The 14,472-nt window shown below is 33.1% G+C and overlaps 1 pseudogene; it reads left to right on the forward strand.

Annotated features, from left to right (window-relative positions):
* Window positions 1-7,980: 7,980 nt before the first annotated feature.
* LOC112007255 (probable LRR receptor-like serine/threonine-protein kinase At1g06840) overlaps window positions 7,981-14,472 on the forward strand; it is a 24,877-nt pseudogene continuing 18,385 nt past the window's right edge.

Here is a 14,472-nt window from a genome sequence, read left to right on the forward strand (position 1 = left end):
GATGTCTCCTTTTGTTTGTGCCGCAAAGTCTTTTGGAACTCCCTCCAAGATTGTGGTAGTTTGTCAATTATGCCAGCTACCACCAAATTATCTCCAATCTTTATGCCTTCGGATCTCAATTCTGCAACGATCATTTGGAAGTCTTGTGCTTGATCCACCACCGATTTTCCATCCACCATTTGGTAACGGAAAAATCTGCTAGTAGCATACTTCTTTGCACCTGCCTCCTCGGTATCATACTTGCTTTGTAAAGCTTTCCAAATTTTCTTAGCAGAATTGTAAGTTGTATCATAATAATCATAGAAATGATCGGCAAGACAATTCAATAGATAAGAGCGAAAATTATACTCATCTTTTGTATACTTATCTATTTTTTCTTGGTGTAGAATATATTCTTCATCACTCATCTCATCGGTAGGAACTTTTGATGGATTCTTGTCAATGAGGATGTAGGAGGCTTTGAGAAGACTCAAGTAGAAGAGGACCTTTCCTTTCCACCTCTTGAAGTGGGCTCCCTTAAAGCGAAAGGGCTTGTTAATATCTCCAACAGGCTCATTTGGTTTCTCTTGTGTCGATTCCATGTGATTGAATCTCCTTAAAATTGTTGGTGTAAATACAATGGTAATAGAAATAACACAAAGAGAAACTGAAAATACTTCTGAATATTATTAACGTAAAGAGAAATTACACAATACTATTTGGACTGAGGCGCGACACTCGCTCTCTTTAAGGAAATTCAAGCCCTTGGTTGGCTAAACTTTGATACCTCCACTCTTCACCTCCCCCTTGCGCACGTATCTAGCCCAATATATGAGTCAATACATTTTAGCCCATTAATCACCACAATTAAAAAGAATAAAATAGTCTCTCTCCTTTTTAATGTGGGATTAAACATTTTTCACCAACTCCTCATCTCCCACATCTTTACATTTATGTTATAACATTTATTTATTTTAATCATTTAATATTAAAATGCTCCAAGACTGTGGAAGGAAGAAGAAGTAGAAGAGGGACAAAAGATAAGAAAAAAAAAGTACAAAATAAAAGATAAAAAGATAGGAACAAAATAAAAATATAAAATAATAATTAAACATTAAAAAAATATTATTATTTAAATAGAGGGGATTGTAAAATAAATGAACTAATGTGAGTATTTTGGAAAAGCGGTAGTGTAAAATAGAAGAAAAGTAGGTTTTTAGTATAAAATAGACAAATAAAATTTGGCTAGACTGATGCAATTGCTCTTCGGGGTCCAATCACTTTAGTGGAATTTATGTAAGTATCTGGATGCGTATTAGTTTTTAACAGGCTTGACGATATGGTTAATGAGTCTTGATTTCACATATGATGTTGCCAAAATTCCATTCTATTCCAAGTGACTTTGTCACTTTCTTTGAAAGTCCAATATTTGTTATGTTCATTTATTTAGCAAATGAAACAAGTTAAAACCCAAGTTCAAGCCTGACTATTAAACTATTAAAATTCAAAAATAATCATGTGTTATTGAATAAGTGCATGAGTCTGATTCTTAACTTAAATAAACATAATATTATATGTTTATGCTTGTTTATTTAGCAAATTAACTAAGTTCAAGTTCAAGTTTAGACTTAACTATTTGCTCAAGCCAAGCTCAAAATTTAGCTGATGCATTTAAGCATTTTCATTGAGATTTATATTTCTCAAAACAATTCACAATAATTTCCACTTTGGTGCCCCCCTTGCAAATTGTTGAAGAATTCCAACACTAAATGATTTCTCCTTCCAAATGAGAATGACAAATATTATTGGAATGCATAACAGTTGCTACTTTGGTTGACCATTCTCGCAATTGCAACAACATCTCAACCCAACTGAGATGCAGAAATAGTTGTGGATCTCTTAGTGTCTACCCATTTGGAACAACTGTGGGTTGCTACTATAATGAATCATTTCGCATTTCTTGATACCACACTTTTGGGACTCCAAAACCAGTTTTGGGTCGTAATAATATAGATGTTTTTAGCATATTTTTTTATGAAAAACTACAATTATTAATGTCTATGGTTAGTAATAGCTACAATGAAGTAGGCATTAGGGTCAGCTACACACCATTCTAGCTTAATTCATCAAAGTTTCCCAATTCATCTTTGAAGAATAAGTGAACAATCATTGGCTGAAATGCTTATTAGGGGTTTACTCAGTTTAGTGGAAGATATGTACATATCTAGATTCATATCAGTCTGTGGCAACCTTGACAATAAGTTTAATAGGTCTTGCTTTGGTATAGGTTATGACCAAACTTCCATCCCATCTCATGGAACTCCGTCACATTTTTTAAAAGTTATAAATTTGTTTATGTTTTTTTATTAATTAGCAAATTAGTTAAGCTCTAACCCAAGTTCAGGCTCTACTATTAAACAAATGAAGCTCAAATTGTGAGATACTGTGCCCCTGACCCGTTTTGGATTGATTGGTTTGGGCTAAATCCACGTGAATAAATGAAGTCATATTTTTACCTCTCAAAATGGAAGTTTAACTGATTACATGTTCCCTTTGGATTAAGGATTTTACTATGGAGTCGCCGCTTATTTAATTATTGGGGAAAAAAAAAACATAATTGAAAATTTTGTCATTTTATTAATTTGAGAATGACTGTACATTGATCATAGGAAATTGCATGGCCTTGATACTAGTTATAATCTAAGATGAAATACATGACTTTGTTTCTTAATTAGAATCTAGAGATTGAAAATTACATGGATAAGTATTTGACTTACTAACCCTTGATCTAAGTTCAAATGCTATGTTACAAGATGGGAAGATGTTACTGTTAGGCACCCACCTTGCCAGGTGAAACCGGTCTTCTAGACTATAGTGACCAACATCATCCAACATACTATCAATCAATTGCATGTTCATTACTTTGCTTGATGTGTGTACATGTGATAAATCCTAATTCCATTTATTCATCATTACATTTGAATTGAAAAATAAATTCTAGTGAATGTGTGTGAATGGTGATATCCTATATTTAAGGATTTGAGAGAATTATGAAATTACCATGTTTTTCATATTTTGGATATGAATTTAAGATCAAAGCTAGTGCTATACATGACATGTGTTAATCAATCAAGAACGTGTGAAGAATGCATATGAACAACATTCAACCATATCAAGAACATTCAAGCACATTCAAAGCATATAAATAATCAGCTAACTTGCTTCAACCTTAAATTAACATTATAGCAATATAAAAAACAAGTTAGGGAAAGAGATTATACTTGCATGTGAGATCCACACGGTGGAGGAGGCTTTTGATGGATGTTCTAAGGGTGGAGTAGAGAAGTAAAACTAGGATTGAGAGATTGAGTCTTACTCAATATCTTGAGTCTCAGGAAGACCAAGATACAACAAGACTAACTCTACTTCACTAAATCTTAAGGAGGGAGAAACTATGAATGGAAAGACATTCAATGAGGGTTGACAAAGGATGAGAGAAATCATGAACTTAGACTCAATTTCATAGTTTAAGGAAGGCTAGTGCATTAAATTCATAGATTAGTGGTGAGCAAGCAAAATGACTAAAATTTCGGTTTTTCCCATAGCTCTTATAACAGCCCTCATAGCCAACTTTGAAAAATCATATCTTACTCATTTATAATCGAAATTATCTCTTTCTTGTGATCAAGCTAAAGCTCCAGATGTCTAGTTTTTAGAAAAATTAACCTTACTCACAAATCCGAAATGGTGTGAGAGATATCAATGAAATAGTGAACATACATCAATTGTTGGAAAACAATTTTAGCACAATTAACATTAATAAGCTCTAAATTAGCTTCCAATTAACATTAATAGGCCCCAATTACTTCCATTTTAGAATTAATTAGCCCCAAATTACTTTACTTTTCTCTCAAAGAGAGTTCTCAGGAACATTCATCTATTTGAGAGAGGGGTAGAGATGCCACTGGCATGTCTGGCAAGGCGAAAGGTGACAAGATTAAGATAATTCTGGAGAGGTCGAAATGAGCCAGCAAAGCGTAAGGTGGCATGGTGAGTCCAGCAAGGTGAGTCTAGCAAAATAGTGATTTTTTTAGAATGAGTTGTGTTTTGTGATTTGGTAGATGGGTAAAATTGGGTTTTTGGAAAAATTGTAAGGGTAATTATGAAATATGGGAGAAAGTTTCCAATGATATCCTATTGGATTTACTTGCGTTTTTTCATTCTACCTCTAAGGGTCTGGTTGGATACCTTATTGCTGAAAATTGAAAATTTATTACTAAAAATATTGTAGCAAAATAATTTTTAAATGTGTAAATAGTGTTGTAGGACCAAATTTTAAAGCAAAATTTGCTGAATTCCGTACTTGTGAGTCTCGTGAATAGTGTACGAGGCCCACTATTTAAAATGCAAATGGAGACATAGTAGTTTTTTAGCGCAATCCAAACTAACACTAAGAGTCTAGTGCGAAAACATGGTTTTTCACATTTTGTGGTCCAAAACATAGATGTCCTTACCAAACGCAAAAGATATTACAATTTGAAACCAAATCGTGCCTTTTGGTCTCAAAAAATCAAACTAAACAGACACTTAACATGGTTTGACCTTAATGATGGCATATGGCCGTAATATAAAACCCTAAACTACGAGTATATTTTTATAATATACACATTGCATAAATAACATAATATGACAATTCTAAGATCACTCTAACATGATATTACAAAATCACGGGGCCAAAATGGGTTTTTACCTTTTTCTCACAAACTTTTCATCAAAATGCCCTTTGTCTGAAACCATTTAGGGAAATGGCTCTGTTTTGAAACTCGATTTTCTAAAAATCGAGTTCCAAATGTAAAACTTGATTTTTGGACAATCAAGTTATAGCGAACTTCGACTTAGAAAAAAAAAAATTGGAACTTGAGTTCCTTACAAAGATCTCAAGTTCATGGAATTCGTGTTCCACAAAAATTTTTTCAAGGAACTCGAGTTCCAGAATTTTTTTTTTTTTTTAATTTTCAGTTTTGTATAATTCGATTGTCCAAAAATTGAGTTTTAAATTGAAACTCGATTTTTAGAAAATCGAGTTTCAAAATAGGAGCATTTCCTTAAATAGTTTCAGATATGGGGCATTTTGCTGGAAAGTTTTGGCGAAAAAGGCAAATGCCCATTTTGGCCCAAAATCACAATATTCTTTAGTATGATGTAATACAAAGGTCTATATTATATAATGGTTCTAAAAAAAAGGTCTATATTATATAAGATATTCCTATAATATTTTAAAACAAGAAAATTTTTAATTTTATTATGTGATAAAAGACACTAAAAAATTTACAAGTAACGCATATAAAGACTTATAACCACAGTTAAGATTTTTGGTTTAAATAAAAAATGTTCCATAAAAGCAACCTTTCAATTAAAATAACTTTTTTTTTTTTTTTTTTTTTTTTTTTTTTTTTTTTTTGGAGAGAATATATATTGTGTCTTGAATATAATAAGAGTGGCCAATAAATTGAGTTGCAATATATTTGCTTACAAATTTGGAAACATCAAAGTGATGATAGCTCATTTGACTCTATAGTTTAGTGCCCATCACCCACTCTCACATTTGAAGAAGTATACGCTGTTACGCATGTGTGCATCCTTCCTCTCACAAGCTGGTGGGATCTACAACTGTGAAAGGAGAGAAACATACACTCGTAGCAGGAGAGGGTATTTTGTGTTTTCGTTGCATGCTTCCTCTTCCTCACATGAGGGTGGACCCCACACTTGTGGGGTCCACCCTCATGTGAGGGAGAGGAAGCATGCAATGGAAACATGGTAGATTTTCTCCCGTAACAGGGTGTAGATTCTCCTCACGTTCTGAAAGCTTGAAAATGTGTTGAAAACAAAAGAGCTGTTTAGACTCCCAAATTAAAGTTACAGCTCAATTGATTTTGCACTAACTCAATACTAAGTGCGGAATAGTGTAAAAACGAGCGGATAAACAAACAAGCTACTCTAATCCATAATCAAAACAACACAGCAGTAAAATGGAATGTAAAAGAGTAGGGAAGAAAAATGCAAACACAAAATAATACGCCGATGTGTTATCGAAAAGGAAATCAAAGAACTTGGTGAAAAACCTCTTCGCTGCCCTCCAAGTGGAAATCAATCCACTAGACAATCAGTTGGGATACATAGATTAGCAAGAGACCCTCCAAGCCTAATCCACCCGATGTACCTAAGCCCTCCAAGCTCCTACTCCAACAAGGCTTCTCGGAACCGTGTCTTGTCTAGTTTTCCGGATCTCGCAACAAGCTCCATGTTGCATCTGCCATCCTTAGCTTCTTCTAATGTTTCCCAGCAGCACCAAAACTTCGCTTGACACTCTGAAAGGGTGTGGTAAGTGTTGAGGAAATTTCACAAGCAAATATGTAGAGGATTATGGGTATAACAATCTTTAACTCTCAAGGTGTTTGGATAGGGTTTTCTGTCGGAAGCACTCCTCAACATTTGTGGGTAATGTAGGTATATATAGTGTAGTAGGGGCGGAGCCAGAGGGGGGCGAGGGGGGGGGCACCTGCCCCCTCTGACTCCTAAAATTTTCTTGTCCATGTAATCTTAAATAGTTACTCACTGGCATGGAGAAAAAGCAAAAAAAGGACTCCCACTGGGTTGAAACTTGAAAGTGACTCTGACAGGAAAAGGAAAGTAAAAAATAGTTTTCTTAAATGTCAAACCATGACACCTTTTCACCTATTTCACTGTTCTTGTATGTGGCTTTTGTCTTGCTGCACATTTGACACCTATTTCACACTTGTTTTCTTTTTTCTTTCTATCATTATTTTTACCATTTTCACAGTATTTTATCGTTGAGTAATACTAGAGATGTTATAAATTTTACTACTTATATCTAACAAATTGGCACATCACTAATCACAAAAAATAATTCTAAACATCTATTCATTATATTGTTTTTCACAGTATTTTATTGTTAAGTGATGCTAAAGATGTACAAATTTTACTACTTATATTTTACAAATTGGCATGTCATCAATCACAAAAAATAATTCTAAACATCTATTCATTATATTGTTTAAGTAACACTAATCAGATTTTTACCACATCAATTTATAAAGTTTTTGTTGTAAATTCTGTAGTAACTATGAATTGGTTATTTTTGTTTATTTATTTTAATGATATTTATATATTTATAATTGTTTATTTATTTTGTTATTATTATCGATTAATATTTTTTAGATTAATTTCACTTTAAATATTGTCTTTCAATTTTGCCCCCTCTAAACCAAAATCCTGGCTGTGCCACTATAGTGTAGGCACAAAAAATGTGTATCAGAATGGACAATCTAGCAGAACAGAATGTCTTGCGGGTGTCTTGCGGGAAGGCCTTACTCGCAAGATACTTGCGAAACACAGCTGTTTCCATCTTGGCCTAACTCTTCGCAATCCAGCATGTGCAAGTCACATGGGTCACTTCGCGGGATACTCAGTCACGAGCTACCCGCAAAAACTCTTTAGTCTTCAATTGCTTGAGTCTTCACACTCTCTTTTTATAACACAACCCTTACAATCAAATCTCACAATAAATACAGAATACAAAAGATTGAATAAAATTACAATCAAATTTAGCACGGAATATAAGCCAACAAAACACATAGTTGTAAATAACAACTTTACACGTTCAATCTCAGTATTAATATCAGTATCAGTCTCAGTCTCAGTGTTGGTCTCTGAAAGTGATGGATGTGATCACCATCAACAACTTAAACACTAGTTATATAGGGATTGGTCACAAAGAGACAACTATTGCCAAAGTCTTTGTCTTATTTTTCAATCTTTCCTTTCTATGGTTCATATTTAATTACAGCAACTTATAATATCCACTTGCATCAATCTGATATTTTGTTTTTCAACTATTCAATCTTATTCATGTAACTGGTATGGATATATACCTCTCTTTCTCTATTGGGTAACCTTAATATGCACAATTTTGCTGTAAATTTGGCTGATTTGTTTCTTTTCAATCTTGAGTAAATCACTTATTTTGTTCCCTAATAGTTGGAGATTTTTTCTGTACTTTACTCACTGTTGAGTTCTTTGATTATACTTTTATTTACCTTATTTTTAAATTTAATTACATGGGTTTTGATAGTTGTTTCTTATTATCAGGTGGGGTACTCTGATATTACCAAAATTTATAGTCTTTGGGTACTAAGAGGATTTTTAGAGTTCTGGGGTTCCATGCATTAGTGGGATGAATCTGCAATCAAGAGTTTGGACGTATGGATTATTTATGGTTGCATGCTTGTGTTGTTCTTCCCTACTTATTGGAGCTTCAAATCCGGTTACCAACCCTGAAGAAGGTCATTTTGCTTTAGTTTGCTGTTCTTTTGCATTTCATGACTCACAAGCTTCTTTTGCAATTAAGTTATTTTGCATTGCGCTCATGTTTTCTGAAAATTTATTCTTGAACTCTCTAAAAAGTCTTTTTATTAAAGACACTACAATATGCATGAAAAACACAGAATAGTTAGAAAGTACAAAAAGAGGAAAGAAAAAAACAGAAAGCTAATAAAAAAAAAGAAAAAGAAAAAAAAGAGAGCTAATGAACAAAGGGATGGAGTCACAAGATGCGAGTCCCCAAGTAATTTTTATTGTAACTTCACATATCAAATATTCACTTCCCAAAGTTGAGAGTGGTTATTGTTGCATATAGTTGAGCTATAGTGGTTATTTGATTCATTGATTGTCTGTGCTCAAAACTTGAGGCTACTGATACCCTGATACTAGAATTATAGAAACACAAGGATCAGCAAAGATGTTGATGAAACAGGAATTAACTTTTGTCTTAATTTGCAGTGAAGGCTTTGGGGGCCATCAAGAGCAGTTTGATAGATCCTTGTGGGAATCTGACTGATTGGGATCAAGGAGACCCATGTACATCAAATTGGACAGGGGTTTTTTGCTACAATACAACATTAGACGATGGATATCTACATGTTCAACGATTGTATGAATTTAACCTTTCCTGATTTTTATTTCCATCAGAGAGCATTATTGACGTGAATAATGTTGCATATTTTAGAACACTTGTTTCTTACTTTGTTTCTTTTGTCCCCCTCACATGATGAGGTGTAAATTATTCCTTTTTTATATTTACTCATTTATGGGTGCAGGGCACAACCTTCCTTAATTATATAGTTCATTTGAGATTAAAAGAAATTTATTAGGCTAGGATCTATTATCCACGTATTTCCCAATCATCGCTAGCATCTCCTAATGAGTTTAAAATTTATCTTCATGATCTTTTCATTTGTTAAAGAAATTAATAGATATTGATATATTATAATTTACTAGTCGCAGACTCACGCCATGTGTGGGAATATATAATTACTTTGTAATGTGGTATAATATATAATTAATTCTTTAAAAAATATACTAAAGATAATTTTTTCTGCTTAAAAATTGAACTATTTCTAAAAGTATTTTCCATCTCTCTATCTCTACAAATATATCATTCTATTATTTTGAGTTTTTTTTTTTGAAAAAAATTGGGTGTTTTTAATTGATATTTATTTATTTATTTAGAAGAGCTATTATTCTTTTTTCAATTGATCTATATTCTTTAAACTTCGTTATAGTGCATTATGTTTTCCTTTTTTATTTCTACAACTAAATATTTTTAAGTTTCAAATTAATTTCACATTTCAAATTAATTATTTAAATTTCTCATTTTCTTAAGGGGATTGTCATGTTAATCAGATCTCATCGTAAATTTAAAATTAATATTACTCCAATAATTGATAGGCACATTCAAATATTACAAATTTTTTCTTTAATTGTTAAATGTTATCTTATTGCATCATAAAGAATTAAAAATAGTATATAAGAATTTTTTTTTTTGGGTTCTCTTTGATTGTTAAATGTTATCCTATTCTATTATAAAGAAAAAATAGTATATAAGAATATAATATTATTCTATTACATAACATGATTTAGATAGTTTGGTGTTTATTATTATATCTTTTTTTTTATTTTTCTTCTCATCTTATTTTACTTAAATTCAAGTAAATAAAATTTTCAAATTCTCACTTCCAAAATATTAAAGAATTAACTCAAACCAAAACTACAAGAGGCAAAAAGAGTATATGTGATGAGAAACTCACAAAACACACCACCAAAATGCATCGCCGTAAAGTAGAGTTGTAAGAAAGAATATATGTATATATATATATATAGAGAGAGAGAGAGAGAGAGAGAGAGAGAGAGAGAGAATAATCACATATTCTAGGAGAGAATTCGAGAGAAATAGCAAAATTATATAAAATAAGATGAGTAGAAGAATGTGGGTACTTAGGATTTTCACCCTTTGCGGGCTTGACACCTTTGCACCACACTAGAAGGCTTTGTCCTCTTTGGGGAGCCAAGCCCTCAAGGTTTTGTATTACGAGAGGGTGGGATTGTCCCACATCGCTTAAGTAACCCTCCCACTCATGGTTTATAAGCCCTTGGAGCAACCACGAGTGTACCACTACTACACATGTGTAGTAGTGGTACACTCGTGGTTGCTCCAAGGGCTTATAAACCATGAGTGGGAGGGTTACTTAAGCGATGTGGGACAATCCCACCCTCTCGTAATACAAAACCTTGAGGGCTTGGCTCCCCAAAGAGGACAAAGCCTTCTAGTGTGGTGCAAAGGTGTCAAGCCCGCAAAGGGTGAAAATCCTAAGTACCCACAAAGAATATTCAAAAGAAAATGTATAATTGTAAACAACAAATTACCCAAGCTATGCTACGTAATAGAATAACATTATGTCAATATATAAAATCATTGGATTACATTTAACAATAAAATAAAATAAAATAAGATTGCAAATTAAAATATAACCAAATGCATCAACCCAAAGTAGAGTTCAACAAAAAAAATTTAATCAACCTAAATTAGATGTGCAACAAAGAATTAAAAATTCACCAAAAGAATGGAAAAAAAAAAAAAAAAAAAAAAAGAGAGAGAGAGAGAGAGTGTTCACCTGTTTGTGTCGGCAAAATATAGATAGCACGAAAGAGAGAAAAACAAATATTTTTAGTAAAAAAAAAATGGGGAGAAGAAGAGTCAAAATAAAAGGAATATGAAGGGATAGAGGAATTGAAAGGTTAAGATATAGAGTAGTGGAGAGATAAAAATGTAAAATTGGGGAAATGTTGGCGGACGAGTAATTGTAAGGTTATAAATTAATAAGGAGAAAGATAATTAAAAAAGAGAGAGAAAATGTTAGAAATAAGTAGATGATGTGGCCGCTGATGTGGCTCAATAGGAGCGTAGAAACAATAAATGCTACGCTTCAGCTCTTAAATATATATAAATATAGATTGGCTACAAACACATTGTTATCTAATGCCTAGCATTATATTAGCTTTAGACGCTAGTCACAGATGCACATATAAGGCTATCAAGCTTTGATGAAACTTGGCTATTAATTGCATGTAGACTTTTCTTATGAAGACTTTGCAATTGGGGCTTTAATGATATTGTCTTGGGCTGCTTCTCTGCAGGCTACTACTACGTATGAATTTGTCAGGAAATTTATCACCACAGCTTGGTCGCTTATCAAATTTGAAAATATTGTAAGGCAAAGGATATCTGAAGGATGATTTTTTGTGATACAAATATTGTTATCTGAATAACAGATTTTAGAGACCTCTTTCACTCAATACTATGGAATGCCATGGTAGCATTGGATTTACTTATGTTACCGATATATTTTTTTTCTATCTACTCTATTTAAGGGGTTTTATGTGGAACAACATCAGTGGGAGTATACCAAAGGAGATAGGCAGTATTACCTCTTTGGAACTCTTGTAAGTTGAGCAGCTTTTATGTTGAATTAGTTAGATACTAGATATTGTTATTAGATGATTGATTATATGTTTATACTGTTATGAAATGCTGATATGCTACTATTTCATATATTAAAGTCGTTGAGTTTTAAATAATATAGGAGACAATCCTTATGTCTTATTTACTTTCTATGTCAGCATTTTTCTGAATATTTGGTGTAAATTTGCTTTGTCTCTAATTCTGTATGTGGTATTCTTTTTTTCCAGGCTTCTGAATGGAAACCAATTAACTGGTCCCTTACCAGAAGAGCTTGGTTATCTTCCAAACATGGACAGAATACAAATTGACGAAAACCAAATATCGGGGCCACTACCTAAATCATTTGCAAACTTGAATAAAACGAAGCACTTGTGAGTGTGTTCCTGATGCTATACTGTCTAAATCATTTCTACAATGACTAACCCTTTTACTTATCTTTTTAATGAGCAGTCACATGAACAACAACTCGATTAGTGGGCAAATCCCACCTGAGTTATCCAGATTACCAAGTCTTGTTCACTTGTAAGTATTTGGTCATATTCTTAAATTTCATGAGTCATCTGTGAGATGAGTGACCATCTTCAACTTGCAGCCTTCTCGATAATAACAACTTATCAGGGTATCTTCCAGAAGAGTTCTCCAAACTGCCAAAATTAAAGATATTGTATGGTTTCTACTTTCCTGGAACATAAATATATTTATGTTTATTCATAGACATCTTTACATGTAAAATTTATGGTTATTTTTATTTTAATTTTCATCTTTAACATGGCTATAATTTTGTAGACTTTCCTTTTTCTAAAGTAATATTACTCTAGAAATTTTTTTTCAAGTTTCTTAGCACTTTCATTTTCTTTATTTTGCAGTCAATTGGACAACAATAACTTCAATGGGACTACAATTCCTGCTAATTATAGCAAAATGTCTAAATTGCTGAAGTTGTAAGTTCATATTATTATTGTATGTTTGTAACTAGGTTCCAAAAAGTAAAGGCAGAGCAAGGTTCTAGCCTTGTGGTGTAAGGCTGAATATTCTTTTTTTTTTTTGGGCTCAATGATTAAATAAGCTATTCCCCCCCCCCCCCCCCCAACAAAAAAATGCAAACCTAAAATAAAGAAGAAAATACTAGGAAAATAAGAAGTAATATAAGATATAGTAATTTACATTTTGTTGGGAAAATACATAAATTATACCAACATTGTTTGAAAAAAAAATACTTTTTAATTGGTATGTGACACTAACACATGCACTTAGTCGTTCTTGAATCCATGACCTCACCTTCCATCCCATTTGTTATGAGAGAAGGAAGTGCTAGTTGAGCTATAAATCATTGGAAATTGAAGAGTAATACAAATGGGAAGTTACTCAACTTAGAAGAGTTGTCAGTTTTAATTTAAGTAAGGTGTCATGAGGTATTTAATTGCATTTTTCTGAAATTTCAAGGCTACTGGTACACTGAACAAGTCAGGATTTCCTTGATTAATCCTTTACCATTTGATGTTCCATATTATCTTTATGTAGTCTGCTCAAGTTTTAAATTGATGTCGTGAAAGCCTGAAGAGAAATCACACACGATGCTCTCTTGATGAAACATAAACTAAATTGCTAGTTTCTGGTAGTAAACCTCGAATCCACGAGGGGTTTCCCTGAATCCACAAGGAGATAAAACTGGAATCCACCAGAAGAAAAATTGATAAAATGTCTGTGTTTATTGATAATAATCTGATTTGCCTTTGACGGCTATAAAACATATAAATACTGAGCAAAAACGTTTAAAACCCTAATTCGCACTAATTAAGCGATTAGGTGACAAAATTACCGAATTTTACCAAAAATGGAAAAATTGAGTTAAATACAGAATCATAAACTACTGACCTTAAGGGTTGTCCCAAAACAGACAGGACCTTATTCTGACTTTTAAACTAAAAGTTATTAAGGAAAAACAAATATTACTATAAATAGCAAAAACACTGTTTTTGAGGCCTTAACGAAGGAATTTGCCTCAAACTTGGCAACATTCATGGCATGAATCTGGATTAGAATGCCATTTCCCTTCAACCTGCCAAATTTCATGTAATTCTGACACTGTTACCTTTGATGGCCCCTACTAGCACCCCCCTTTGATCTTGCATTGTGACTTCCTGCACCATTGCTGCTTCAGGAAGGCATGTGTTGTCCGTTCTACATCAGTCCCCTCCACTTGAAAAGAACTCGACCCCGAGTTCCCACTATTCGGTTCATCAGGAGGATGATAATCATATAAGTCAGCAACATTGAAGGTAGAAGAAATGCTCATGTCTGGAGGAAGAGCAACCACATAAGCATTGTTGTTGATCTTCTTAGTAGTCTGAAATTGCCCATACTTCTTGTCCTTCAATTTGTTGTAGGTACCAACAGGAAATCTCTCCTTCCTAAGATACACCAGCACTAAATCTCCAACATTGAAGATCTTCTCACGCCTCTTCTTATCAGCAGCATCCTTGTACTTAGCATTTGTAGCTTTCAGTTTCTGCCTCACCTCCTCTTGCATGGCCTGAATACGGTCAGCCATATTCTCTGCTGCTTGACTCACTCCTGGAAGTTCAGGTAAAGGTACCAAGTCCAAAGCGTGTTTT

This window comes from Quercus suber, unplaced genomic scaffold (assembly GCF_002906115.3).
Source record: "Quercus suber isolate HL8 unplaced genomic scaffold, Cork oak 2.0 scaffold_173, whole genome shotgun sequence".
NCBI classification, from domain to species: Eukaryota; Viridiplantae; Streptophyta; class Magnoliopsida; order Fagales; family Fagaceae; genus Quercus; species Quercus suber.